We start from the raw sequence: 27,883 nt of genomic DNA on the forward strand, positions 1-27,883 counted from the left end.
TCAGCAGGATAGAGGTAGGGTATGGAATCTGTATTTTTAAAAAGTTCCTTCAGTGGTTCTGGTGTATGACACATTAGGAACTTTTGTAAGGGAAACCCAGACAGAGATGGGGGAAAATGGGTTCAGAGGGCAGATGCCCCTCTCTGGCAGTCTAGGGTAAGGCCAGTCTCCAGCTCACAGCTTCTTTAGACCTTCTTTGGACCCTCATAGTGAGATTCATAGCTTTATAAGAAAAGAAGTGATTCCTTTTACTCTCCTTGGGTGTCCACTGACTCCAAAGCCGGGATTCCCCACAAGCTCTGTGAGGGGAACGTGGACTAAGGGCATGCTCCCCAGCATGGAAATTCAATATTCAGAGGTTTTGAAGTTAGAAATGTGGTTTTCCCTGTTGTTTTCCTCCAAGGGAAGAATCATCTCCAATCATAAGCCCACGGCTGGGCTCTTCCTTACCTCTGTATTCCTGGTGGCTGCTCAGGATGGGTGTTCAGTGTTCACTGGGTGGATGTTGAGGCCTGGTGGATTAAGTTTGAGGATTTACCTTTTGAAATACTTCTTGTTTAGAGGTTGTACTCTGTTTTTTGGAAGCTATCTATCTGGTTTATTGCTCTGAGGAGTGCATAGGTAAGGGTCTAGAAGAAGCTAGTTTTCTAAGATGCACAGTGATAAGTATGTACAGCAGTTTTTTTCCCCCTATAGATTGAATTTTGTTTACTTGTGGGGAAATACTGAAGAGATTAAGTTTCTAAATCAGTCAGCTGAATAAATCTTTAGCCGATCACTGATATTTCAGGCGACTCCCTCCCAGTCCAGTCAGCGGTGAACCTGGTTAACTCGCCTTCTAGTATTTCCCCTGGATCATTAATATGAGATGAACAATCAGGAGATTCCAAGAGCCTGAGGCCCAGTCAAAGAATCTGGCCTTCTGGTTCAGAGATTATGTCATGGGCTTCAGGTGTCTAATTTTCCATGCCTACAAATCTTGAAGACTCAAGGGAAGCCGTCACTATTTTCAACAATATGATTTGTCCTTTTTGCTCTCATTCATCATCCATGTTTTTTAGGCTTCTCTGCCAATCCCCACCTCCAGCCGAACACTGTATTTAAAGGAAACCACATGGAGACATAAGATAACAACCTGATTTCAGGTCTTCCTCTTGGCTCGTGTTGTCCAGAAAACTGAAAATGATCTGGGCACAAATTAGAGACATGGATGCAAGACAGTAGGAAGTTGTGGTGGCTATAGTGACCTGGCAGGAACTTACTTTCCCTAAAGGAGGCAGTTTATATTCAGACATAACCAGTTTGTGCCAGGTGACAACTAGGTGGAAGGATGACAAATAATTACATATTCTCATTCTTCAGAAGATGCTGAGAATCTGAATGAAGACTCCAGATTTGAAAATGGTGTTACAGACCAACAGTTATATGAAGGCCCTAACCCCATGTGATGGTATTTGGAGATGGTCCTTTGGGAGGTCATTGGGGTTGGATTAGGTCATGAGGCTGGGGCCCTCATAGTGGGATTCGTAGCTTTATAAGAAAAGAAGTGATTCCTTTTGCTCTCCTTGCATGCATGCACTGAGGAAAGGCCACTTAGTGAGAAATTGACCACTTGCACCCAAGGGGTAAATCCTCTCCAAGAACTGAACAGCTAGCACAGTACCTTGGTCCTGGACTTCTCAGCCTCCAGAATTGTGGGGAAAGAAATTTCTGTTATCCAGTATGAGGTATTTCATTATAAGAGATAAGAGAGTTGGCAACAATGGAAGAACACAAATCATATCTGTAGATCAGATGATGGCTGACAGCTTGCCTCCTTTGTTATAAAAGGAGCATTGGAAAGATGAAATTAGGGATGATGAATGAGAGCAAAAAGGACAAAGAACTTACTTTTGAGGCATCAGGTGGTAGTTAGGGTTGGTTGACTATTTTCTAGACAGCGTCATTGATAGCAATATCTTAGTAATATGCAGGTTCTAAGGAAGCTCAATTTATTTCTTTGCTTCTGTCATTCCATATTTCCTACATTCCCCAAATATTCAAGCACTTCCAACCCTGCCCCTCCGCCCTAGGTCCCTGAGAATATCAGTCAGTAGAGACTTGGACTTTGCCTTTTAGGAACTTTAGGCTGACCAGAGCTCATATTGTGAAAGTGGTGATGAGAATGGGGTGCAGGATTTTGGGGGCTATCAGTTCTGCATCTGTTCACTCCTGGGAGTTTACACAGTCCTGGTGGTCTGCTTGGATGCAGAATCAAGAGAGGGAGGTGTGTGTCCTTGCCCCCTTCCATTCCTTGTATCCATGCTCTTTCCTAATTCAGATTAGAATAGATTCTTTGATTTATGGAAGCATGGCAGAGAAAAGGGAAGCCAGAGGGGTTTCATTTCTCATTTCAGAGGCAACTTTCTTTGGACAGGTTGTACTCTGATTGCCATGCAGTCAAAAACAGACAACCCTGAATGATCACAGATTTGAGGATGTATAGCCACTGCTTTTATAACTTGGTCAAAGAGAAAAGAGATCCTTGTGATGGAGAAATAAAGTTCTTATAATGAAAGGAAACTTGCAACAGATAGAAATTATCTCTAGACATGTAAAATATTTAGCAAACCATGTGCTAGTTTGGCCCACTCAATGACCATTCATTTTTATTTTTATTTTTTTTTAAACACAGTTACCTGCCATCACTTTGGTGGGCACTGGGTCAGTTACTGAGGATGTTGATGATTTAGGTACAGACTGTGCTCAGTCTGACCATTAGAAAATGGACTATAGATCTGAATGTCTTGGCACCATGAAGACAAGGACTGTGGCTGTATAGGTCTGGTAGGTAGAGTGGAGGGCTTCTGGCATTTAATGTATGGTAAAAATATTTTCCAAAACCAGTTCGCCAGCCTCTCAGAGCTATGTAATATTTAGCAAAGCTAAATAAGAGAGAAAAAAATCAGAGAAGAAACTATTAAAATCTAAAGTATTTTAGCTAAAAAAAACTGGGAACTGAAAAACAAAATTTCATCTTGGGACCACTCTGTCTCATGGGGAAAAAGAAATACACCTTAAAAATGACAAGAGTTCCAAAGATGGTGGCATGTGCCTATAGTCTCAGCTACTGAGGAGACTGAGGCTGAAGGATCACTTGAGCCCAGAAGTTACAGGCCAGCCTGGGTAACATAGTGAGACCATGTCTCAAAAAAAAAAAAGGGGAGCTTCAAGACAAGTGTCTTCATCAGTGGCCAAGTGGGCGGTCCCACATTTATATGCAGGGATCAGGGAAGCTTAAACGTACAATGTTTCAGTGAAATTTCTAAAGTTCATCTAAACTTTAGACATGATTTTGGGATAGAAATTAGTCTATTGCTCCTCAACTCTGGGTACTCCAAAGCAGGGCATAGCTTTTGCTTCCATAGTCCAATGCAAATGTGTTTCCATTGGGCTGAGACCAAGTGTGGACAATTTCAGCCTGAAATGATTACCTTCTGGAAATTTTCAGTGAGTGGAAACAGTCATGTAGAGCTGTGGATCTTGCTACCTGGATCAATAACTTTTGCTAGTTAAGATTCCTGCCAAGGAAAAGTAAGGAAGATCAAATTTCATAGACCTAAAGAACCACTGGAAACTGCTTGCACCCATGTGTGCAAGGATCACTTTTTATGATTTATAGAAACCAAAACACTACTCATTGGAATAAGAATAATAGCTAACATTTACTTATCATTTATTTTGTTGGCCACTGTTCCAGGTAATCTACAGCGATGTGTTTAATCCCTACAACAACCTGTGGACGTGGAAAGGGACTATTATTTTTCCTTCTTTATAGATAAGAACAAAAAGGCTAAATTACAGATTAGGATTGATGTGTTATTCCCTTAGAAAATGAGTCAAGTTTCGTATCTATGAATGAATGGGAAAGTTCCCACTTTCTTATTGTTGTTTGATTTTCCTTCACTAGTTTGGTCTGTGTTCTCAGGTTATTGTTAACTTCTTAATTCTTTGAAGCAAAAAAAAAAAAAGTCAAATTTCGAATTCAGAAGAGAGTTTGAAACCCACGACATAAATTCAAGAAGCTAAGAGGAAATCTAATTTCACAAGCAGGATACGAATAGCTTGGAAAAATGCATTGCTTTTGCAGCATTGCAAAAACAAACAAACAAAGAAACAAAACCATTGTGTTGCTTTTTGTTGTTGAGAGAACCTTGTCTTTCTCTCCAAGCATCTCTGACACTTCCTTCTCAGACAAAGGGCAAGAAGATTTAACCAACTGACTCATTTTCTGAGTGGCGCATTTATCTATATGTCTGAAACTTTAGCAATTCCCTGATGCTTAGGCCACATGAAATGTTATTTTCTCTTCCCCAAATGTTTGAATTCTGTAACATGGATCCCCAAAAGTCATTCCTGACCATGCTATCATAATACCTCTCTCCCGGGTTGAGAATGGTTTCTGGGTTGTTCTTTGAACACGGTGTTGAATTCATCTTTGAGAGGCGCCTTTGACTCCTATCTTAAGGGCCACTTTTCTGCACAACTCCAGAACTGGGCTGTCAATCATTACACACTACTGCTGCATTCACCCCTGGGCACTGGTGCTCCAGTCAGATCATCCTCAGAGCCTGGCCTGCAGAAAGAAAGCCTGTGAAGCTTCTAGCCCTGGCACTGAGCCACAGAGTTTTGGTGAATCATGCAACTTCTTTGAGCCTCAGAAAAAGGAGTTCATAAATTGTAAAGCATTAACCGAATGACGGAAAAGTGTCAAGCATTCTGTTGTGTACTTATGAGAAGCTGTCTTCGGTAGCTGTGATGGCCAACTCCCACATGGCCTTCACCTCCAGAAATGCACCTGAGATACATGCCACTCATGTGCTTGGGCCTCAGAATGTGTCAGAAGCTAGCATTAAACAACATCTGCTGGATAAACACATTTCAGTGGCTAATGCAGCTGGAAACGACCATTATGTTACATTTCGCTTTAAACTCCTCACCTGTATATGAAGCAAAGTTGGAGCAGAGCATCGAATGGATTCGCCCTTGGCCACAGCATCAAGTGGCTCAGTAAACGGAAGGAGAATATGGTGTGTGTTAGAGGCTGTCAGTATTTGCCAGACCACGGTCTTTTAAAATATATATATACATTGCACAAAGAGTTTGGCATTATAAAAAGGATTTCTTAAGTACTCCAGTCTTTTATCCAGAACATTATTAAGGACTTTTTGTTAAAAATTAAGATGCTTAAGAAACCATATAAAGTTTTAAAAGGCTCTACCTTTCCCTTTCGCCTTTTTGGGGCACCTCAGGAGAGATGGTAGAATTCTCAAATAGTTGGAGAGAGCTCTGCGTGGAACGATCTACTTTGCCAATTTGTCCCATATTGGCCAAGGAAAGCCATTCACCACCTTGTTTTTGGTTATTTCAGCTGCTGCTAGGCGTTCTCCTATAAACACACCTGCACTGCTTTATGGACCCTGCCCCAGCAGGCAGAACACAATGTGTTTGTGGCTGCACCACCCCTTCCCCACACGTGCATGTGCACCCCTGTTTCTGTTTTCATGAAACTACCCATATGTTTTCTGTTTTCCATTGGAATTCTCCTCTGTGAACTTCAGCACCAGATCAGATCCACTCATCAGTACAGTTTGTAGCTTGTTCAACAGAAATGAGCACAACAGGGGGTCACTTTGTTTTGTGGGCTTCTATCTACCTCCCTTCCAGTCCCCTTCTTTGCTTTTCTTCTTCTTTTTTTTTGTTTACTAATATAAGAAGAGTCTCAAAATTTCCCCTGAATACACCTCTTTTCATATTCAAGAGGCCTTTTGTAGGATGCTGAAATTTGGCTGATCCATCCTATCCTGCCTGCCCCTGCCTGGTTTCCTCACCTTGCTCCTATCTTCCTCTTGTCTTTCAGAGTTCAAAATGGAGTCTCTTCGTTTTGATTTCTTAAATTCCCTTCTGGGTGCTTTCCTTGGTCTCCTTTCTAGGTCTCTTCTTCTGATAACTGGCCGTTGGGCCCCAGTTGTAAAAGCAAACATCCTTCTCCTTCATTTCCTCACAGTTCAGTTGGACTTCCTTACTATCATCTCCTGTTGGTTGAAAGACACCAAAACTCTGAGTTGGCTGTTTCCTGAGCTTCTCTTTTATATTCATGGAGGACCAGCTGAAGCTCTTTGTCAGTCTAAGCATAGTTAAGAGTTCTCTGGCTTTTTGTGATGGTTCTTCCATTCATTAAACATTCGTTGAGCCCCTTTCTTATGAAACACACTATCCTAGGTGCTGGGGATGTGATAAGAGTATAACTTGGGACTTGCAGGCTGTTGTGGAAAACAGACACAATGACACACATGGTAGTCTATTGGACACTAGCATAATGGGGGGAGGTGGTTGGTGCAGGGATATCTGGGATGCTGGAGAACAGACCACCTCATTCAGGGCATGGACTCATGTTGGGAAAGCACCATCAAAAAGTCTTAGTTGAACTGAGCTTTGGAAGCGTGATGTGGCATTGACCAGGCAAAGTCAGTGCACTTGGAAAGAACAACCCAGGCATTAGGGGTCAGAAATCTTTGGGAGGTTGACCATGTCCACTCTGTTTCTGAATCCTGTCAGGGTCCAGGAATCTTGTTCTCATGTCTTGCCAGCCCTTCAAATAGAACATGGGTTTGAGTAGGTTCTCTGGAAAGGTCTAAGCCTGTATGGATGGGGGTTGGGGCTGGGGCAAGGAAGGAAGGAGGGAAGGGAAGGGTGAGTCACTTGAAAGTTTCATGTACTAAGACATGGCTCTTAAAGGAGTCCTGTGGTTTTTGCAAAGGAGAAAGTGCTTAAAGGCAGGTTACACAGCCAACAGTGAGCCAGTAAATGGTTTCACTGGGGCCAATATTGAGATACTTTGGCAGCCCTCTTTATTGGGCTTGGGACTCGTTGCCTATCAGGTACCCCTTTTTTTACTCTCCTTGCAAACACCCTTGAAGGATTAGGGTGAAAATGTAGAACTTTTAAGCATTTTAATGTGATTTCAATTGCATTTTAATTTTTAATGAAACTTTTAATAAAGTTCTGTTTAAAGAGCCACAGAGATCAAAAGATTTCATTTAATAAGGTCTCCAATATTTTAGTACTCAGAGATAGATGGATTTAACGAGACACGGGCACATCTCTTTCAAGTAAGTTCAATAAATGGCTGTGTTGGAATGGGAAAAAAGGGAAGGTACACACACATGCAAATTTATCTTTTCATTTTTCTCTGTAGCCAGTGATTCCACCCTTTGGAAGTAATCGCTGAGCTTTTGGCATCTTTGACTAATAATACTCTTCTCATATGATAGTTACGCTGCTCCAAAGACCATACAGACATCTGAGCCAAACATATTTCTGTTTCATTTGCAAGAAATTGAACTGACAGATATACCTGTCTATTTTGTTTCCAAGAAAACGTCTTGTTAGAAATGTGTGAAAATATATTATATGACAGTCGTTGAAAATGTTTCAGATGCAGCAATAAATTGATTGTGGTTTTTGGACCAGATGTGCACCATGTTTAGAATTTATTGTGCTTTTCTGTATTCTACCCCAGTGCTTAAGTAAGCAGAGAGCAGTGCTTTGCTTTGCAATGAAGCCCCTTATGTGAATGGATGGCATTTTCTTCCATTTAGTGATAGGAATCCTGTAAATTGGAAATCCTCACCTCACACACTTTGTATAACTGAAAAAGTCCTGTTGTTTTGTTCTGGCCTTTGAGGTGAAGAGGAAGGCTGAGTCAGTGAACCCCACCACTTAAGAGTGCAGCATTTTCTCTACTCACACAGAAACTGAAGAAATACACTTCAGATCTCATTGTTATTTCAAATCCCTGCCTTTTGATCTGATGTATTATAGAACCTAATAAGACCTCTGTTAGTTAAAAAGTCTGAAGGAGCCATCATTTTATTGCATATCCCTGCAAGACTCAAGGCAGCCCTTATGAAAGGTGTTAGACACTTTTTTAAAAATTCTATGTGTGCTCAATAAAATAGGCTTCTAACTATTCTAACTACACAGAAATGATCTGTGTGCAAGGATCTGTCTGCTTTTTTTTATACTATCTCATTTTCCACTTCAACTCTAGCGGCACATTCATTGGTCTTAAGTGGTTAAAGATCTGTCTCATACCCTTGCCGACTGGGATTGTGTTTCCAGCTTTTTGTTAATTCTGGGCATATCAAGAATTGCTGCTGATCACGTCCTGCAGAACTGTGCTAGGCATTCTGTGGATCCAGGAGCTGGTGTTGGATATAGTCCTGCCCTCAGGGAAGCAGTCAGACAGCTAGCTCATGAAGGGCATGAAGGCATGGGCTTCACATGGGGCACCTTGCACAGGACTCACAGCAACCCTAAACTTTGTAAGGGCTGGTTAATTCCTTCATTTTAACAGAAATGAGACTGAGCCTCATGTAGTTCAGAAATTAGGATCCAGAACCAACAGCTGCTTGACTTCAGATTTCATGCCCTCCCTTTCTTCAGCTCCCTGCCTGGCTGGTTGGAGAGTCAAGACATAACAATGAACATAAGGCTAGGAACATTTTGAATGCCCACACAGGTATTAATACATAAAATACCTTGTGCATCAGGAAGGATCACCATGTGCCCTGTAGTCAGCAAGGGCTTCCTGGAGGAGATCCTGAGCTGTGTTTGGAAGTCTGAGATGAGGGCAGAAATCCCAGGGGCAGAGGAGAGCTGGGCTTAGTGGAAAGAAGGCAAAGGAGTAGAGTCTTGGGAGAACCCTCATGAGTTTGCAAGCGTCTGAGGGTTTAGATGTGAAGAGACAGTGTGCTATGATTTGGATGTGAGATGTCCCCCAAAAGCTCATGCATGAGACACTGCAAGAAGCTTTAGAGGAGAAATAATTGGATCATGAGAGTCTTAATACAATCAGTGAATTAGTTCCCTGTTGGGATTAACTGAGTGGTAACTGGAGGCAGTTAGGGTGTGGCTGGAGAAGGTAGGGCATTGGAGTGTGCCTTTGGGGTATATATTTTGTATCTGGAGAGTAGAGTCTGTTTCTCTCTCTCTCTCTCTCCCTCTCCTTCCTGATCATCATGTGAGCCACTTCCCTTCGCCACACTCTCCCACCATGATGTTCAGCCTCACCTCAAGCCCTGAAGAATGGAGCTGGCTATCTGAGAGGAGACAGAGGACTGAGACCTCTGAAATTGTGAGCCCCAGAATTTTCCTTCTCTAAATTTGTTCTTGTCAGGTCTTTTAGTCACAGCAGTGAAAAAGCTGACTAAAACACAGTGCCACTTAACTGAACATTTCAACATTTGGGAACCATGATGCAGGTTTTTCCGTTTGTGGCCAGAATGAGTTGCATTTTAATAATAAGAAGAATGTCATTTTTTTCCCCCAATCATCAAGCAGAATAAGCCAACCTCTTTGCTGAGTTGAAAGTGTCTGAAAATTATTTGGCAAAGTGAACAAATTGATTTGTCTCAGCGAGAAGGCAATGGGGGAGGGAGAATGGCATAAGTGGAGGAGGAGAGAGCCATTTCTCTGATTTTCTGGAGGTGCCTGGAAATGAGGGGACAGAATAAAACACAAAAGAAAGAAAATGTAGAGGAAAAGCCCAGGCAGCAGGTGGGTAGGCTTCTTCCATCTGGGGTTAGAGCTGGGATTTAGACAGGCTATTTTTTTTTTTTTTCTCAAAAGAGTATAACTTTTTAAACACTCCCAGCAAATACTTGTTGGTTCAGGCACTGAAATATATATTTTGTGACGACATAAAGTATGACTTCCTCTCTTTTCCGTTTCATTTACAACTTCATACAACTTAAAACTTTTCAATTTAAAATACTTACTATGGAAATTAATTAATACAATTTAAAATACTCACTTTGTCATTTTATAATTAGCCAGAAGGAAAAAAAAATAAGATGCAGTGTATGACCTAGGAATCACTATGTAATAACTGCAGAAGCCTATTTATTGATAAGACTTCCCCTTTCAAACATGGAATTTAAATTTAGAAGAAAGATACAGATGAAATTGATACCTGAATTTCTTCAAAATGCAGGTGTCAAATAGTGGCTTTTTTTTTAATGTGTGGAACACTGGCATGAAATTTTCAGTGTGTACACTATCGTTTATGTGTCAGACAATGCAGTGGATGCGGGGAGAAAAAAGAGGAAGCCCAGGGAGCTAATAATCTATTGATGGAGGCAAAGACATGTGTCATACAAAGTGATCCATGCTACAATATGCAGAGTAACAGGAATATAGAAAAGGAATGATTCACCCAGACTGGAAAGATTAGGGAAGACAGTGTGGACAAGGTGACATTTTAGTGAGTTTTTCAGTATTGATAAGAATTCACATAGAGAACAGAGAGGTAGAATAAAGGAATAGGGTGAGAGCATTTGGAAGTGGAAAGCTACAAGTAAAAACTCAAGCAAGTGATCCATCTACTAAGGAAGGAACCATAGGCCCCCTTTTTGCATAATACCTTATCGGATTTCCTGAAAGTAGCATTCCCAAACCTAGACTGGGAAATACTACTGAGAACCCGGAGGAACCACTGAGGTTTTCAGCACGAGGTGGATGTATTCTGGAGTGAATTGGAGGAAAGGAACTGGGGCTATTGTGGAGGCTGAAAGGATGATGAGCCTAGCCCTGCAACATAATATGGATATTAAGTTAAACTAAATTTTGTCTGAGGAGGCCTCCATACTGAGTTGGTATGTAAAAAAAAAGTTCAACCTAACTTAAGCAAACTAACAGGAAAACCTTACTTAGGATTATACTCTTATAAAAATAGTTAAGTCTCAGCCAATCACTGTAGCCAAGCTTCAGTCAGTTTCAAGCCACCAAAAGTATTAACGATGTTCAAATAGGGCAAACATCCAGCTACAAGCAGTGGGGCTGTTTCTGTGCCTCATTTCCATTTTTTGTAGCTCATTTCTGTTTTTGTTCATAGATGCTTTCTTACCACAAATTAGACATAGTTTCTCTAAACAACCTGTTCTGAGGGCTGATTTGATTTTTTTTTTTTTTGCTAAATAAATTCTGCTAAACTTAATTTGTCCAAAATTATTTTCGTTGTCAGTGGATGTTTATTTATTTATATGTGGTGCTGAGAATCAAACCCTGTGCTTCACACATGCTAGGAAAGGACTCTACCATTGAGCTATGACCCCAGCCCCCCAGATTTTTCTTTTAATAAAGAAAATGATACCTAATCCTAGATGTTCATCATGATAAAACTTTGCTTCATATTGTAATATCTGTTTTCTCCACTGGCCTAAAAGGCAGGTTCCTCACCTTAGTTGTATTTGCATCTTGGTGCCAATACAGTGGATTCTTTTCTCTCTCTCTCTCTCTTCCTTCCTTCCTTCTTTATTTCTTTCTTTTCCTCCTTCTTCCCTCCCTCCCTCCTTCACCCTCCCCTTCTTTCTTTCTTTTTTTGGTACTGGGATCCAACCCAGGAGTACTCTACCCCTGAGCCACATCCCCAGCCTTTTTTTATTTTTTATTTTGGGACAGGGTCTCACTAAGTTGTTTAGGGCCTTGCTGAGTTGCTGAGGCTGGCCTTAAACTTGCAATCCTCCTGCCTCAGCCTCCTGAGTCACTGGGATTATAAGCATGCACCACCAGGCAGCTATTGATTCTATTGTTAGTGATAATAAACTGTATAGAACACATTGTACAGTATTGAAATGTTAATGATCCATTATATGAAAAGCATTTATTTATCTGCATTTGAGGTACTTGTGTTTGGCTAAGGTTCTTGGTTAAGTTAAATCAGAATCACAATGTTAAATCAGTACTAATACTAGTCATAATTAGCAACAGTGATGATGATGATGGTGAACCTTGATGCAATTTTGTCTCAGGCTTACTGTGGTATGTGTATGCACCTATTTATTATATCTCACTTTTATTTTATTTAAAAAAATCTTTGTTCTAATGACCTTTTCTTCATATCTTGACCCTACTGTGACATCTAGTAAGATGTGATTTTTTTTTTCCAGACTACATGTTTCACAAACAAAATATATGTTTATATCTGACTGTACCCAAGCTGCTAGTTATGGGCATCCCTTTCTATAGCTCACTCTTAATCACTCATGTCTTTTGGATTATATAGAAAACAATTTATGTTACAAAATAAAATCCTCCCTTAAAAATGTTTGCCCTGGAAGTGAGGAAGGAGGAAATCACAAACTGTTATTATTTTCCCTTAGATGGATCTAAATATTAGCATTCCCTTAGCTTTAAAGATTATTTTTATGCTGCTCCCTTATAAACAATTGAAGTATAGTAACTCTTCTGTTGTCTCGGGTTCTGTCTACAGCATACCCAAACAACTTAGCTTGAAAAAGGAGCAAATCAACCCAACAGGTTATTTGGCATCGTATGAAGAAAATAAAAATATTTAAACAACTTAAAACATTTTAGAAAAGCATAGCATATGGTAAATTAATGTGAAAGTCTAAACACAGTGAGGAGAGCAGGCTGTACCCTGCTCTGAAATACTCCACGATGTATAGAACAGTAGTTTTCAGGCCAAAGCCTAACCCTGAGTTATTCCATTTTGTAAAACAGAAATTTGCCAAGAATTATTCCTTTTGATTTTAAGTGCCAAGGCAGAACAACTCTACCTTGTTTGTACAAGTTGACAACCATCATCTTCCTGGCACAACCGTAAGGCAAAAATTGATAAATAACTTATTCATACCAACTTATCAAACTAAATCAGGGAACCTGGACTTGTGGGCATCCCAGATCATATCAGAAATACCGGACACAGGAGCTCATCATCCTCCAAAATGCAATCCCCTCACCTAACACCCATAAAAGGAAGAGCCCCCTAAGACTGGACACAGTAACACCCGGATCCCATCATCTGGCCAATCACCATGAGCCTTGCCCCAGAAAATTGCAGAGATGAGCCTCCTATACTCTGTCCCTGGGGGGCTTCAGCTCAGTGTATTATCTTCTGCCAGTGACAACAGGGCAAGGCCACTGCAACCTGACACCTCAAGCTGACACTGCAACCTGACACTCTGAAACTGCTGTCAGTCTCAGACCTTCCCCTCTCTTGGCAACTGTACAGAACTGATTTGTTAGAGCCCTTATCTGACCACCTGCAATGACTCTTTGCATTCCTATCTTCTCTCTGCCTTTGCTTTTGGCACAGCATCCTATAACCCTGTGGCAGTCTTAACTCTTTCTTAGTTTGTGTGAAGTAAATTATGTGACTTGAACCTTATAGATATTAGAAATTAAGTTTGGGGTGGAATAAAAGAACTTGTGATTTTTCAGCCTATGACTAGCAGGTGATCTACAAGTACTAGGTGAATTGCAACCAAGGGAAATGGTGTAACTGGTGAATTTATTAATTCTCAGTAAATTCTGACTTTGAAGACAAAGACAAATGGATTTGGTCTTTGTGAATGGCATAGCTTCCTCATAACACACAGCCCAAGGGTCCCTCCCATGGAAGAAGAAGTTGCTGTTTCATTTAACTGTATTAATTACCTGTGTTAGTCAGTTTTTCATGGCTGTGACTAAAACATCCAACAAGACAAAGTTAGAAAAAGAAAGTTTATTTTGAGTTCGCAGTTTCACTCTGGGCACATGGTGAGGCAGAATATCATGGCTGAAGGGCCTGGTGGTGAAGACACCTGCCCAGTTTCTGATGGCTGGGAATCATAGAGAGGGGAAGGGGCCTCAGGGAAGAGAACCTTCCCTGAATCCGCCCCCCCCCCCCACACACACATCTCCTCCAGCCATGCCCCACCCACCTACATTTACCACCAGTTAGTCCATGCAAATTATTAATCCATCAAATGGATCAATCTACTGATTAGTTTATAGCTCTCATAATCTGATCATTTCACCTCTGAACATTCCAGGAGTTTAACACAGGAGTTTGGGGGGGATACTTCATAGCCAAACCATAACGCTCTCCAACTTCTGGAATAGTAATGGTAGCAGCAGCAGAGGTAGTAACGGCAGTAGTTATGGGAGGAGGGGGAAGAGAAGGGAGAATAAACTAGTGTGAAATTAACAACAGTCGTGTGTTGTAATAACAGTAGTTAACACTACGTGCAGACATCATTACAGAAACTCATGTAATCTTTACCGCAACCTTAAGAGTTATTGCTAATATTTCCTCATTTTATGAAAGAGGAATCTGAGATTCTGGGAGGTGAAGTAACTAGTGGAGGAACCAAAGTTTTGAGAACAATAGTAATGACTGACACTGATCAAAAGTTCTGTTATAGCTGGGTGCGGTGGTGCTCACCTGTAATCCCAGCAACTCAGAAGGCTGAGGCAGGAGGATCGAAAGTTCAAAGCCAGCCTCAGCAACTTGGCAAGGCCCAAAGCAGCTTAGCGAGACCTGTCTCAAAATGATAAATAAAAAAAGAGCTGGGGGTGTGGCTCAGTTGTTAAGCACTCCTGGGTTCAGTCTCTGGTACAAAAATAAAGTTAAACACTTCTCATTGATTGACCCTATTACCCTATTGAATCCTCACAGCAAATCCAGGAGGTCGGTGTCTTTATTATCTCTAGTTAACACAAAGCTTGGAGGCCGGGCTAACACAAGGCAGACAAGAGGCTGGAACCAGGACTCCAAGGCCAGAACTCCAGTCCTGCCTTTCAGCTTGGGCCGGAGTGGGCTCTGGACTGATGGGTTAAGGGAGGGGAAGTTCTGTGAGCAGAAGATTTTGCCCAGAGGGAAACTGGGAGCTGATTCTCCCTGTCAGTGGCTGCCCTTGAGCAGAATCCTCCAGGGATGAGTCTATGATTCTTTCAAGAATAGTGTTTTTGAAAATGTGTATATAATTTAGATGTTTGTTTATAAATGCAAATACAGACAGATGAAATTTGGTTTTATAATTAAAGGTCTGATATAACAATTATTACCTTGCCTGAAATATCTGAGAAACTGTGATTGTAATAAAGAATTCATCATCAAAAAAAAAAAAAAAAAAAAAAAAAGAATCCTCTGGGGAAGCAGGCTCTCTTCTTCTGAAACACTGTAGAGTACGGGGTGAGGTAAATGAACCATTTGCCACAGGCACAAAGTTTCAGGGGTTGTCCAAAATGCAATAAACAAGACAAATATTTTTAATGCATCACTTATAAATAGACAAATATTAAATATTTGAAATAAAATTTTAAAAAATTAATGCAAAAAAAATCTGTACCTGAACAAAATATTGACATTTGAAATAAAGACAGGATCAATATGGTGCTGGGTCACTTGGTACCAGACGGCTAGAAGGAGACCAGGCAGGAGGGAGAACCCAATGCGTTCCCCACGCCCACAGAGCCTTCTTTGGCCCTTGGTAACATGTTAGCGTCCCTGTCTGGCTCTAGATGCCACTGCATGCTTGGGTGGCTCTCACAGAGTCACCCTACAGGAGGGCAACTTGGGTGGTGCTTCTGTAAACTTCATATCACCAGAACAATATTTCTGCATCCCCTGCTATTTTTACAAAACTCAAAGTGGATCAAAGACCTAGGCATTAGATCATGAACTCTCACATACTAGAAGAAAATATAAGCCCAACACTCAAACATATCAGCTTAGGAACTGACTTTCTTAATAAGACTCCTAAAAGGCAAGAAGTAAAATAAAAAATAAATAAATGGGATGGCATCAAACAAGGAACTCAAAAAACTTAGTGTCAAAACAAAACAAAACAAAACAAAAAACCCCAAATGACCCAATCAATAGATGGGCAAGGAGTGGGCGTGGGGATAAAAAAGATAGTAGAATGAGATGGTATCATTACCCTAAGTACATGTATGAAGACACGAATGGTGTGAATGTACTTTATATACAACCAGAGTATGAAAAATTGTGCTCTATATGTGTAATATACTATCATATATAACAAATCAGAATAAAAATAAATAACAAAACAAAAAAATAGATGAGCAAAGGAACAGAACAGACACTTCTCAAAAGAAGAAATATGAACAGTCCACAAATATAAGAAAAAGTATTCAATATCTCTAGCAATTAGAAAAATCCATATTAAAACTACACTGAGATTTCGTCTCATTCCAGACAGAATGGCAATTATCAAGAATACAAGTAACAATAAACATTGGTGAGGATGTGGGGAAAATGCCCACGTGCATTGTTGGTGGTACTGCAAATTGGTGCAATCACTCTGGAAAGTAGTATGAAGATGCCTCAAAAAAACTAGGAATGAAACCACCGTTTGACCCAGCTATCCCACTCTTCAGTATATAATCAAAGGAGTTAAAATCAGCATACAACAGTGATGCACCATCTCAATGCTTATAGCAGCACAATTCACAACAGCTAAGCCCTGGAACCGGCCAAGGTGCCCTTCAACAGATGAATGGATGAAGAAAATGTGGTATATATATACACAATGGAGTATTACTCAGCTGTTAAGAATGACTTTATGACATTTGCTAGTAAATAGATGGATCTAGAGAGTGTCATGCTAAGTAAAATAAGCCTATCCCCCCAAACTAAAGGTCGAATGTTTTCTCTGATATATGGAAGCTAACCAACAAGTGGTAGGGGCAGGGGGATGGGGAGAGAATAGAAGTCAGTGGATTAGACAAAGGGGAATGAAGAGAAGGGAGGGGGGAATAGAAATAGGAAAGACAGTGGAATGAATCTAACATAATTTTCCTACGTACACATACAAATACATAGTGAATCTCACCATTCTTGTGTACATCCACAAGACTGGGACCCTAATTGGAATAAGATATATTCCATGCTTGTTTAATGATATCAAATGGACTTTACTGTCATGTACAACTAAAAAGAGTCAATTAAATAGAGTGAGGATGGCATTTACCAATGATATACTTTTAAAAAGTTATGCCTCTTTTCCCTCTAAAGCCTAAGGAATTGTTTTAAAAAAAGACTATCAATGCCTTTCTAATTTTAGATCTGAGTACCACTCTGGGGCAACTCCTTGGGTATCAACTTAAGAAAGGCCTGGCTGTCATTTGGTCATGACAGTGGAGACACATGTCCTGCTATCTTTTCCAAAGGCACTGCAGAATTGTACCATCCTGTGGACTTGGGCTTTGAGCACTCAGCAGTCTTATTGCTGAATGTGAACATAGCTGCTTCCCACCCCAAAAGACATATCATTTATTATTTCAAAAATATTTTCTTTGGGCACTTTTAATCCTTGGGGACATTTACTTGATGAATAGCAAATAAGTTCCCTAACCAGACTGTTGTTATAAATATCCATGGCATTAATTCAAACCATTTTTCGGAAATTTTTTTTTTCCTTGACGAAAAGGGGTGGCTGACTTAACCTCAACATTTGGGATATGATTTTCCCTAAAATAACTACAACATCCATCATTTTTTTTCCTGCTGGTGTGTCAATTTTTTAATGAGAGGCTGGGTCCTTTCAGTACCTTTGGTTCCATAGTAACAATTTCATGTGTTTATTCTGGCTTACTGAAATAAAACACTAAAGAAAAGGTCAGTGACTCACTTTTGATTGGGGTTACTCTTGCTTATAGGATGAATATTTAAAATTTGATCACTCACATGAAGATACTGTGTGCTTCAAAATAAGATCCATGGCAAGCCTTTTAAATGTCAAATTATCAAACATTTAAACAGTCCAATGTTTTCAAACTATGGCCCTTTCTTCACAGGTGCAGATGTTTTCAAGATTATTATTGTTTTCATCCATGTATAACTGAGCTCGACTTCCCACCGCTCCTCCCCAGTACCAGGAGCTGAGTAATGCATTGAGTCATGGATTAAAGGCTCTGCGGTGACTAATGCAGGTACCGGAGTCTGTTTAGACCTATAGCACGTGCATCAAAATGAGCTGAATGGATACCATGGAGTCTTTCTCAGGTGCCACTTTGTGGCCCGGAGAGGCAGACACTTTACTAGGACTCCAATCCTTCTATCTTACCTGTTGCTGCTTGTTACATTGGATATGTGGGACAGCAGCAAGGGGCCTGGGTTGCTTTGATTGTTACCTTGGGTTTTTATTGTTTGATTTAATAGGTATTGAGCTTTCATCTTCTGTAAAATGGTAGCAACAGCAGGATCTGCATTGTAGGGTGTTTGAGGGGATGGATTGTGATAACCATGCATACGCCATGCCTAGCAGAGCACAGGCTCTTGGTACATACCACCTAAGTGTTGGATGTTATAATTACTCTTCTAACTTTCATTATCTGATCAGCATTTTGGCCTGCAGAATGAGTTCCTTTGCTCTGAAGGGAATTGTTCAAAAGCAATTGTTCAAAAGACTGAGTGATAAGCGCAATTTCCACTTTAGATGAGCAATCCCTTGTGGGAGGAGTGGGTACACCATTCTGCCCTCCCTCAGGGCTCCACCAAGCTCTGCTTTCTCATGTTTGAAAGACCAAAGCTGCTTTGTCCTCTTGAGCCCAGGCTCATGTGGACTGGCCAGGACTGAGGGCACAGCTCAGGGAAGAGCCTAGTCGAATCTCAGTCAACAAGATTTATTTAAAATGTAAAGACAAGCAGAGTTGTCTGGCAAAATTGGAAGTCAGCTGTAAACCTGTGACCCCCCACATTGTGACCTTTGAATGGTTCCGGGAGACACAGTGAAACAAAGCTGACCTTGGGAATGCAAGTAGGATGGGCTTGTGGGGAAGGGACAGAGAAAAACTGATATGGTCTAGATGTCGTTCTGGGGATTTGCATGACATGTTTTTCCAGTTCTCTTGAAAATCCATCTCTTTGATGACTCTTAGTAAACTTTAGACCTTAAAAGTCAGGCCTTAATCAGGGACTTCACCCATTTACTTAGTTACAAATATTTATGTTTTATGTCAATCTGGCTGCTAGGTCAACTGGAAACGTGAATGACATGGTTCTCTTCTCTTGGAGCGTACATTCTAGGTTGGAGACATAGACAGTAAATGAGTGAAGCAAAGAAAGAAAATCATTGTTAAATGTTGAGTGCTTGAAGGAAGGGATTGTGTGCTGGAGAACTTTTGTCAGAGAGTCTTGACCCCTCTGTCCTGCTCTTGGGGAACATTGTGCCTTTTGCAGCTAAGAAGGACAGAGATCAAGTTCCATACTTCCTCTGTGTGCAAGACTACAGAGCAATTTCTTCGTGTTATGTGTTGACACCCGCTCAGTCTTTCCTCTTGGGTTGTGCAATTGAACTGAGCAAAGGGATCTCTATTGCTGTTCCTATTTTAGTTGTGAATAATAATGTTGCCAGGGTCTGAGTCTCCACTGCTATAATTACTGTTTTTATCCTCATTGTCAGAAAACATGGCTTTGCACATTGATTTGCTCACAGATTGCTTTCTCCCCCCACAAAGCAGCTCATGGATCTGGTGGTTTCCAGAACATATTTTAGACAACAGTGTTTTAGAAAATGCAGCATTCAGCCCTCCTTGGGTGGTGCTGTGTTCTGAATTTTTGAAGAGTAGTAAGTATGTCTTTGAAGAGAAATATTCCAGATAAGATATTTACATGTGTTGGTGACCCTAGGTTTATGAATGCCTGGCTGAAGTCACCTACTTAGAGCTCATTCTGTAGATCTCAGGAACCTGTCTATGATTTCTTGAGTCTACAACCCCACCTCTACCCCCAATAGTAGATAGCTGTGGCACAGAAAATTTAAAATAGTCTCCTTGACACAAAGCAAAACAAAACAGAAACAGTAGTGTTTGATGGCAAAGGTATAAATAAATTCCATAATAAAGGATAGTACAAAGTAAATAGATATAAATTAACCTTGTTTTAAAATTTTACTGAAAAATAATATGATATAGGAATTCCTTGGTGGAAATTTCATACACATCAAAAAAATGTGCTATTTCTTCTTTTCACCCTTATTATAGTCTTAAAATATTTTTTTAAAAAAATTAAAACAAGAATGCAATTCTTTGCTTAAATATTTTAAAATATAGATATAAGGGAATTGACTTGCACATCTGTTTGACCTATGCATCTATCAGCAGAGAATGCAGCAGCCTGAGTCCAGTTCACTGCTCTGGAGATCTGATCTGTGTCCAGCTTCCCCTGACCATCTCTAGCTATGATCCGCAGATACCTTGATTCTTTCAGCTGATGCCAAGTTTGGTCATAGATTCTTAGTAATAGGTCTGAAGAAAAATGATGGGTACTCTAAAAATTGGTTTCAGTGATTTCAGTTTTTTTTTTTTTTGACTTTTTTTTTTGTGGTCTAAAATATTGACAATTATGTCTAAAGACCATGTCTTCACAGATGCTGAAGGATAGCCAAATACTTTTATTACAGGAAATTCCTCCTACCTCCTCCTTCCCTGATGGTCAGAATAACACTGAACCTTGCAACAAACTTAAAAGTAAGAGATGCCCAGCCGCCGTGTGGAGTTCAGAAGCTGGCATGGCTGTGAAGCCAATTAACCTTCACGAAAGAAGCTGCTTCCTGACCACTCATTCCCCAAGCAGTAAGGTAAAGGAGGTTACTATGATGGGGACCAGTCCCTGCCCTCTGGCCCTATAGATCCCCATTGCTTTGCTCATCCCTCATCTAGCTTTTCACATCAAATCCCCTTGCCCACATTTGTTGGCTGTCCTTTGGACCCTTCCTTCAAAAGTGGAAATAGTTCTCAGATATTAGTGTGTATCAGAATTACACTAATCAGTTGCAGAATGTACTAGAAATGCAAATGTTACTGTCTCTAGGGTAATTGATAAAAAATATAGCAAAAAGAATATATAACTTAACAAGCAGTGCTGCTATTTGTCACCTATAATGTTAGTACTCATATTGGGAAAGTACTTGATAATGTCCACGGTGCTTTTATTCAGTTTGGATATTTCCCTGTTCTAGCATCCACAGGCCATTAAATAGGATCCAATCAGCTTAATAAACCTAATATCAAAATTTTCTTCATCATCTTCCCTCTTTTAGTTATGGGAAAGAGCATTTAAGAAACACATTCTAGGGGCTGGGGTGTCACTCAGTGGTAGAGTGCCTGCCTCACATGTGTGAGGCCCTGGGTTCAATCCTCAGTACCACACAAAAATAAATAAAGATATTCTGTCCATCCATAACTAAATATATTAAAAAAACACACACATTCTAGTTATCCCTTCCCTACCGTCTGGTACTGACTGCTGTGATCCAAGGTAAATGGATATCCATCTAGGAGACTTGGAATTGAAGCCACCTCCACCACTTTCTCTGTTGAAAAGGCAAACTACTTGAGTCCTCTGAGCCTCTTCCCTTTCTTTAGAATAAGGTCAGTATTATTCTATTATGTCCTGGGATAATAAGAAGACTAAAATGAGATGATAGTTTATAAAAACACTTTGCAAACTATCAAGGAGGAGACTATGATCTGGTTTGGTCTGTGCACTGAGCTGTTACTGGGGAGAATGCTGTTTTGGTTTGGGCTGGGCAATTGATTCCCCAAATTTGAGAACAGGGGATGAAGGATCTCTGAAGTGAAGTAGGAGAAGGAAAGGGGAAATGGACCTCAGTGAGTGTTAGTATGGGAAGGGAGGTGGACCTATGGCAGGGAGGTGGAGACAGGACAGAGCATATACTCACTGGGTGTAGGTTTTTCAAGTACATATTGAAGTAGGGTGACTTTAGGTGAGCAATGTTAGGCTAAGTGCATGAAGTAGAATTCCATTACCCTGAAAAACATACTGTTTTTTTAAAGTGTGCTTCAGTTTCCAGTAATAGAGGCAAACCAGATAACCTGAAACCCTCCTGCTAAAAGCACTTGGAAATGCTGGATGGACCATAACAAACATTCTTTCAAGTGAATATTTGAGCTCTCAAGAAAGTAAGGGAACAACTCAAGGATGCAAAGCAAAGAGGAATATGGAAATTAGGGTAGTGACAGGTAGTTGTTGGTTTAGCTGCCTTTTATTTTTAAAACTTGTTTCAGTTATCTGGGAATTTGGGTTTTATAGCCTTGCTGGATCTTAGACATGGCCTGAGGCCAGCAGAGGTGAGTGGTTGGAACTGAGCCCCCTCTCTGAACATGTCTACAGCACACTCTCCAGTTCCTCTTCCCAACTGCCTGGGTTTTGGGCTCTCTTGTCGTTTCATCCATTCTGTAATTTAATTCAACAAATATTTATTCAGCTTCTCCTTTGTGGCCAGTACCAATGTCGGTCCTGAGTGCTCTTCCCTCACCCGGTATACTTCCATGTATTCATGGCTAAGGAGGTATTTTGAAGACTATAAAGTTCTATTTAAACATGCTAAGTTCCTGTAAGGGTCTCCTGGATGAAGTGCTGATCTCAGCTCAGCTACTTCCTGGTGAGGTCTTGGGGCACTTCCCTAATTTCTTGTATTCTTCTATTTTTATTATTTATTTATTTGTACCAGGGATTGAACCCAGGGGTGCTTCACCACTGATCCACATCCTCAGCCCTTTTTATTTTTTTAATTTTTGAGTCAGCGTCTTGCTGAGTTGCCTACAGCCTTGCTAAGTTGCTGAAGCTGGTTTTGAACTTACAATCCTCCTGCCTCAGTTTCCCTCAACTTTGGGGTTATCGGTGCGTGCCACGGCACTTGGCTATTCTTTTTATTTTTAATAATGCTTATGAAATGTGTTTGATATTGGCAGACTGTTCTGGGTTGAGATTATCAAAAACAATTCTTGACACCAAAAGAACAATCCATAAAAGGAAAATTTGATGTTAGATTTTATCAAACTTAAAGCTTCTTACTGTAAGAAAGACACCAAAGGAATGAAAACAAGTAATAAATTGGAAGAAAATATTTTAAATCACATACCTGACAGAAGACTTGTGTTCAGAGTATGTGAAGAACTACCAAAACTCAACAATGAGAAAACAAACAAGCCATGAAAATATGCTAACTAACATCATTAGTTATTGGGGAAATGTGAAATAAAACCACAATGATATAACACTACAAACATATTGGAATAATTAAAGTAAAAATTAAAGACAAACTAACAATATCAAGAATGGTAAGGATGAAAGGCAATGGAAACTTTTATTCATGGCTGATGGGAACACAAAATAATACAGACACTTTAAAAAACAATTTGTCAGTTTCTTATAAAATTAAACAATACACTCACTATAGATCCAGCAGCACCATTCCCCAATATTTACCCAAGAGAAAGGAAACATTATGTTCACATAAAATCCACAGGTAGATATTTATAGTGGTTTATACACGATCTCTAAAAATTAGAAATAACCCCAATATCTTTCAACTGATGGTATATCCATTCAATGGAATACTACCAGCAATAAAAAAGGCAGGACTGTTGATATAAGCAATAATGTAAATGGATCTCAAATGCATTATGCTGAATAAAAGAAATGGACTCCAAAGACTACATACTATAGAATTCCATTTATATGACATTCTGGAAAAAGCAAAACTATAGAGACAGAAACCAGAGGAGTAGTTGCCCCAGGTGACCTCTCTGTTCTTTCAGGATGTAAGACAAGCCTCCTCACCCCTAAGAAATAGTTGTTTGACATCCCCCTGGATCTCAGCCTGCACCCACACATCCTGGAGCCCAGCATTTCTACCAGGGGATGAGCAAAGCCTTGGAGGGTGGGCTTTCAGGGTGACCAGCCATCCTATATCTTCATTCTCTCAGGATTTTCCTCTCCACCTGCTCTGGGGTGGATATCATGAAGAATCGTGAGAGATGTGATGCCATTTTTCAGACCCATAAATGGTACCTTGGGTTAAATTGGTGGTAGAGGGAAGCCAAGAGACAACCAAAAGCAGATGGTGGACTTCCCTTGTGAAGTTCAAGGCTGGGTGCAGTGAGAATTGAGCTAGACTGTTTGTGCAGCTCTCTGCATGCAAGTTTAGCAATCCCCAGGTTAAGACTTTTAAGAGAAGGGCTCAATGTGGTGTGTCCCCATCCCCGAAAGCCTAGGGATGTCAGATGCTGTTTAGGCTTACAGTTTTGAGTGCTTCGGGTCTCTTAGCTGGGATCCCAAGCGTCTACTTTGAGACAAAGTGAAACACGAACTTTGGGGAGCTACTCCCTGAACCTCCCACGGGGGATGGAGATTCTCCCACAACAGTCTTGCTGACAGGTTCTGAGACCTGAAAACAGAAATTTAGTTTGTGAGTAATTTAAGTGGTACCTGTTACGCTCCCTGAGAGTTGCACTAAAGGTCAGCTTTTTCTTCCGGTTTAATTATTCAAGAGCAACCATTTATTGGCAACAGAAGAACAAAGGCAGATGTGCCTCTTATTCCAGGCCAAGGGAGGAGTTCTCAGCTGAGGTGTGGCCGAAGTATATCCATCCATCTATAGCCTGTCTTTAAAGCTGGGGAAAACCGAACTGGTTGATAGGCTGTGTTGGAATTTGAGTCACTGGGGAGCTGTTGTTGACAACTGTTTACCATCCAGTCAAGAATATGTTTTTCAGGTCTCCTTTGGGACATGAGCCATTTAAAAAGTTTAGAAAAATCCATTTTCCTTTTAAAAACTGGCATCCTTTATGTTTTAGAAGGTACCTAGATTTGGGGGCCAGACAGATGTGGAGCTAGGCATTTGGGCATTGACACCAGTGACACAAACTCAGGCACATCCTTTTAACACTCAGAGACTCAATTTCCTTACTTCGGTGACAATGTATGGCTTGTTTCAACAGAAATTGGATGTGCTGGGATTTGGGTGATTTCTTTTTTTGTATTGTGTATTTTTCAGGACATTTTAATAAGAAGCACAAGGTCAGGTTGACTCTTAGTTCCTTGCTCAGCTCTTGCATGCAGAGAGGCAAAGTTCAAGGTTACGAGTGTCTAATAGGTAGGCAAAGACCCTCAAGCCTGAACCATGGGGCTGGGGAAGTTCCCATATATAGAAGTTGACTGCCAGAAAGCCATACTCAGGGCTTGTCTTAGAGGCATTTTCCACAGACAATGCCCATGACAACTCGAACCTGGCAAAGTCATCAGAAGGAAAAGACAAATTTAGTTTGATAGTGTAAATGTTGTACTTGTTGTCATGGATTCTACAAATCACTAGCTCAAGTAATGCTCAGTACAAGTGCAGCCTGAATGAATACTGGCCAGGCAGGGCCAGAGAGTCATTCACTTGCCCATTCATTCATTTATTGATTATTGCTTGAGCCTCTGCCCAGTGCCAGGCATGGCTGTCAGTGCTGGGAGCAAGCAAGTGAAGATGACCAAGTGATGCCATCTCAGGGCATAATTCCAACCAGCAAGATATTAAGAAATAAAAATGTGATGGAATGGATAGTGATAAAGCATTAGAAAAAAAATCAAAGCAGGGACTGGTGATAGAACACCATTCTTCAACAGAGATGGAGTCTTTCAGCAGATGTTTGACAGGAGACCTGGATCAAGCAAAGGAATGATCCATCGGAGTGTGGGGTAGGGTGTACCCTCCATAGCCGTAAACCAAGTTTGTAAAAGGAAAACTAAGAATCATCATTACTCTCTAGGCCACCGTTGGTGACTTTGGATATTGTAACTGTGAAGAGAAACCTTTAGCACATGATCTGATTTGTGGTTTAAGAAGATCACTCTGGAAGGTAAACTAATGGAAGGCAAGAGGTAAACAGGGAGGGCAGTGAAGAGGCCATTGCACAAGCCCAGGCTGTAGATGACGGCTGACTTTTAAGAGGGTTGGCTTGGCTGGGCGCGGTGGCACATGCCTGAAATCCCAGCAGCTTGGGAGGCTGAGGCAGGAGGATTGGGAGTTCAAAGCCAGTCTCAGCAACAAGCGAGACACTAAGCAACTCAATGAGACCCTGTCTCCAAATAGAATACAAAATAGGACTGGGAATGTGGCTCAGTGGTCAAGTGCCCTGAGTTCAATCCCCGGTACCTGCCCCCTGCCCCCCAATAAAAAAGTGCGTTGTCTTGCATCATTTTTGTTTAACTCCACACTGAACTATCCTCAATGCTCAGCTTTCTTGTTCATTCTTGAAGCAGTATCACTTGCTTTCATTTGAAAGGAATTCACAGCTCCCAAGAATGGTGCTGGCGCTGGGCTGGTGTGTGATGCAGAAGCTCCTTGTGAAGTCTCACTTTCCTCCCTTCTCTTCCCCCCACAAGGCAAGTGGAGGCATCCATCCCACTTCCTACTCTTCATTGTCACTGTAGTCTTTTGGTCCCAGAACGGAATGTCCTCTCCTTCTTTCCTCTTTCCATCTGTGAATCAAATATTTCCATGCATGCAACAATTGCATCCCTAAACATCCCCATCAGGGACACTTTGTGTTTTGTTGGAGTTGATCCAAAGGTCATGATAGATGAATTGGAAATTCTTCAGTAGTCCTTGGAAAAGTTTTATTAGGTACATGGTGGACCTGGGAAAACTTGCTGAGACTTGTAGGCTATGCAACTCTTTTAGCTTCGTTGCTAGAATGCTTGGGACTCTTACCCATGACTTCATTGCTCCTGAATGTGGATTTCATGCATCTGGTTGCTTGACTGTTTTCAGAAAGTAGGGGTAATAGTTCCATTAATGTATCATCTTTTCCACGATTAGAAAAGAAACTTGAGAATGCTTGCCTAGCAAATATGTAGACACACTTTTCTCCAACACCTGTTCTTTCAAGTCATGAGATGTTTGAAAATAACCATGTAAGTTCCTACGTCTGTTCCAGTCTTTTAAATATGCATTAGAACAACATAAAAATTTTGCTAGCATGAACTAAGGTCAGCATGCACCCTCCTTCTGATTTTGCTGTGAATTCATGTACAGTAAATGTCAATTGTCTAAGAAGGACCAGGAGATGGGTACTTTCGTTTTATGGTATTAATGAACAGATGAGAAAATAAATTTTTAACAGTCAAATATCTAATGTTACATTGCTATTAAGTTTGGAGCAGGAATTCTTATTCCATATCCCAACACTCATCCATACTGTTATGCTTTGGAAAGTTTAAAAGCTATGCAAAAATGCACTCTCATGGAAAAACTGAAAGAATGGAGTTAAAAAAAAAAGAACGTCAAAAAATTTCCACCACTCAGATATGACTACTGTTATTATTTTGTGCACAGTTTTCCAGATTTTTTTCTACAAAAGTGCAGTTGCAATACATTTTTCAAGAATGGATTCAGCTTCACAACTTTCTTTTTCTCTTTAATAAAATTTTGTGTTTTGGGAGTGTCTTTCTAGGTCATGAATATAGATTCCCAGTATCATTTTGAAAATTTGCATTGTTTTCCATTCCAGGATGCTAGTGCCATTTGTTAAATACTTTATCATGTTTTTCTGTCTTAGTGAGCTAGGCTCCCCCTTGATTAATTAATCCTTCAGTCAGGACATTTTCTGAGTGCTAGTTGATATTCTAAGCTTGTGTTATACAATTTACATACATTGTTTCATTCATTAATTTGCTTACAATTTCTTGATATTACTCACATTCTTTTTAAAAAATATATATTTATGTCTGATTGCACGGTGGTTATTTAAAGGCTCTTCATAAACACTGCAAAAGTATCCTCCAGTAAGGTTCTGATAATTTACACTTACAAACACTTGAAAGTATTTAATTCTTTTCATCTACACAACCAGTGGATATTACCAATTTTTAAAATATTCTCTAATCCTCCAAGGAAAAATCTTATCATTATTTTTTTGGATTTCTTTGATGATTGGAGAAGTCATTTTATTATTATTGGTGCTTTCATCTTTTTTTCCTTAAAATATTTAAAATTTTATATATATATATCTTTTTAAATGATATATATTTATATATCTACTATCCTCATGTAATCTCCATATAAAATACAAATATGTATACATTCACACATTATGTATACCCACAAAGCTGTATATGTGATTTATTTTTAATGAAAGTAGGTTCATATGTTACATGTTTTATGGATTTAGGTTTTTTTTTTCATTCAAAAATGTCTCATTTAAACATTCTCCAAGTCATCTAGTAGACTATAATTCACTA

The 27,883-nt window shown here is 40.2% G+C and overlaps 1 long non-coding RNA gene across 1 annotated transcript in view; it reads left to right on the forward strand.

Annotated features, from left to right (window-relative positions):
- LOC114087492 (uncharacterized) overlaps nucleotides 1-27,883 on the forward strand; it is a 79,169-nt gene that overhangs the window by 36,244 nt on the left and 15,042 nt on the right. Inside the window, exon 3 of the long non-coding RNA XR_003581834.2 lies at nucleotides 17,647-17,781. This is a non-coding gene — a long non-coding RNA (uncharacterized lncRNA). The remainder of the gene's footprint in view (nucleotides 1-17,646; nucleotides 17,782-27,883) is intronic.

This window comes from Marmota flaviventris, chromosome 4 (genome assembly GCF_047511675.1).
Source record: "Marmota flaviventris isolate mMarFla1 chromosome 4, mMarFla1.hap1, whole genome shotgun sequence".
In the NCBI taxonomy this organism is placed as follows: Eukaryota; Metazoa; Chordata; class Mammalia; order Rodentia; family Sciuridae; genus Marmota; species Marmota flaviventris.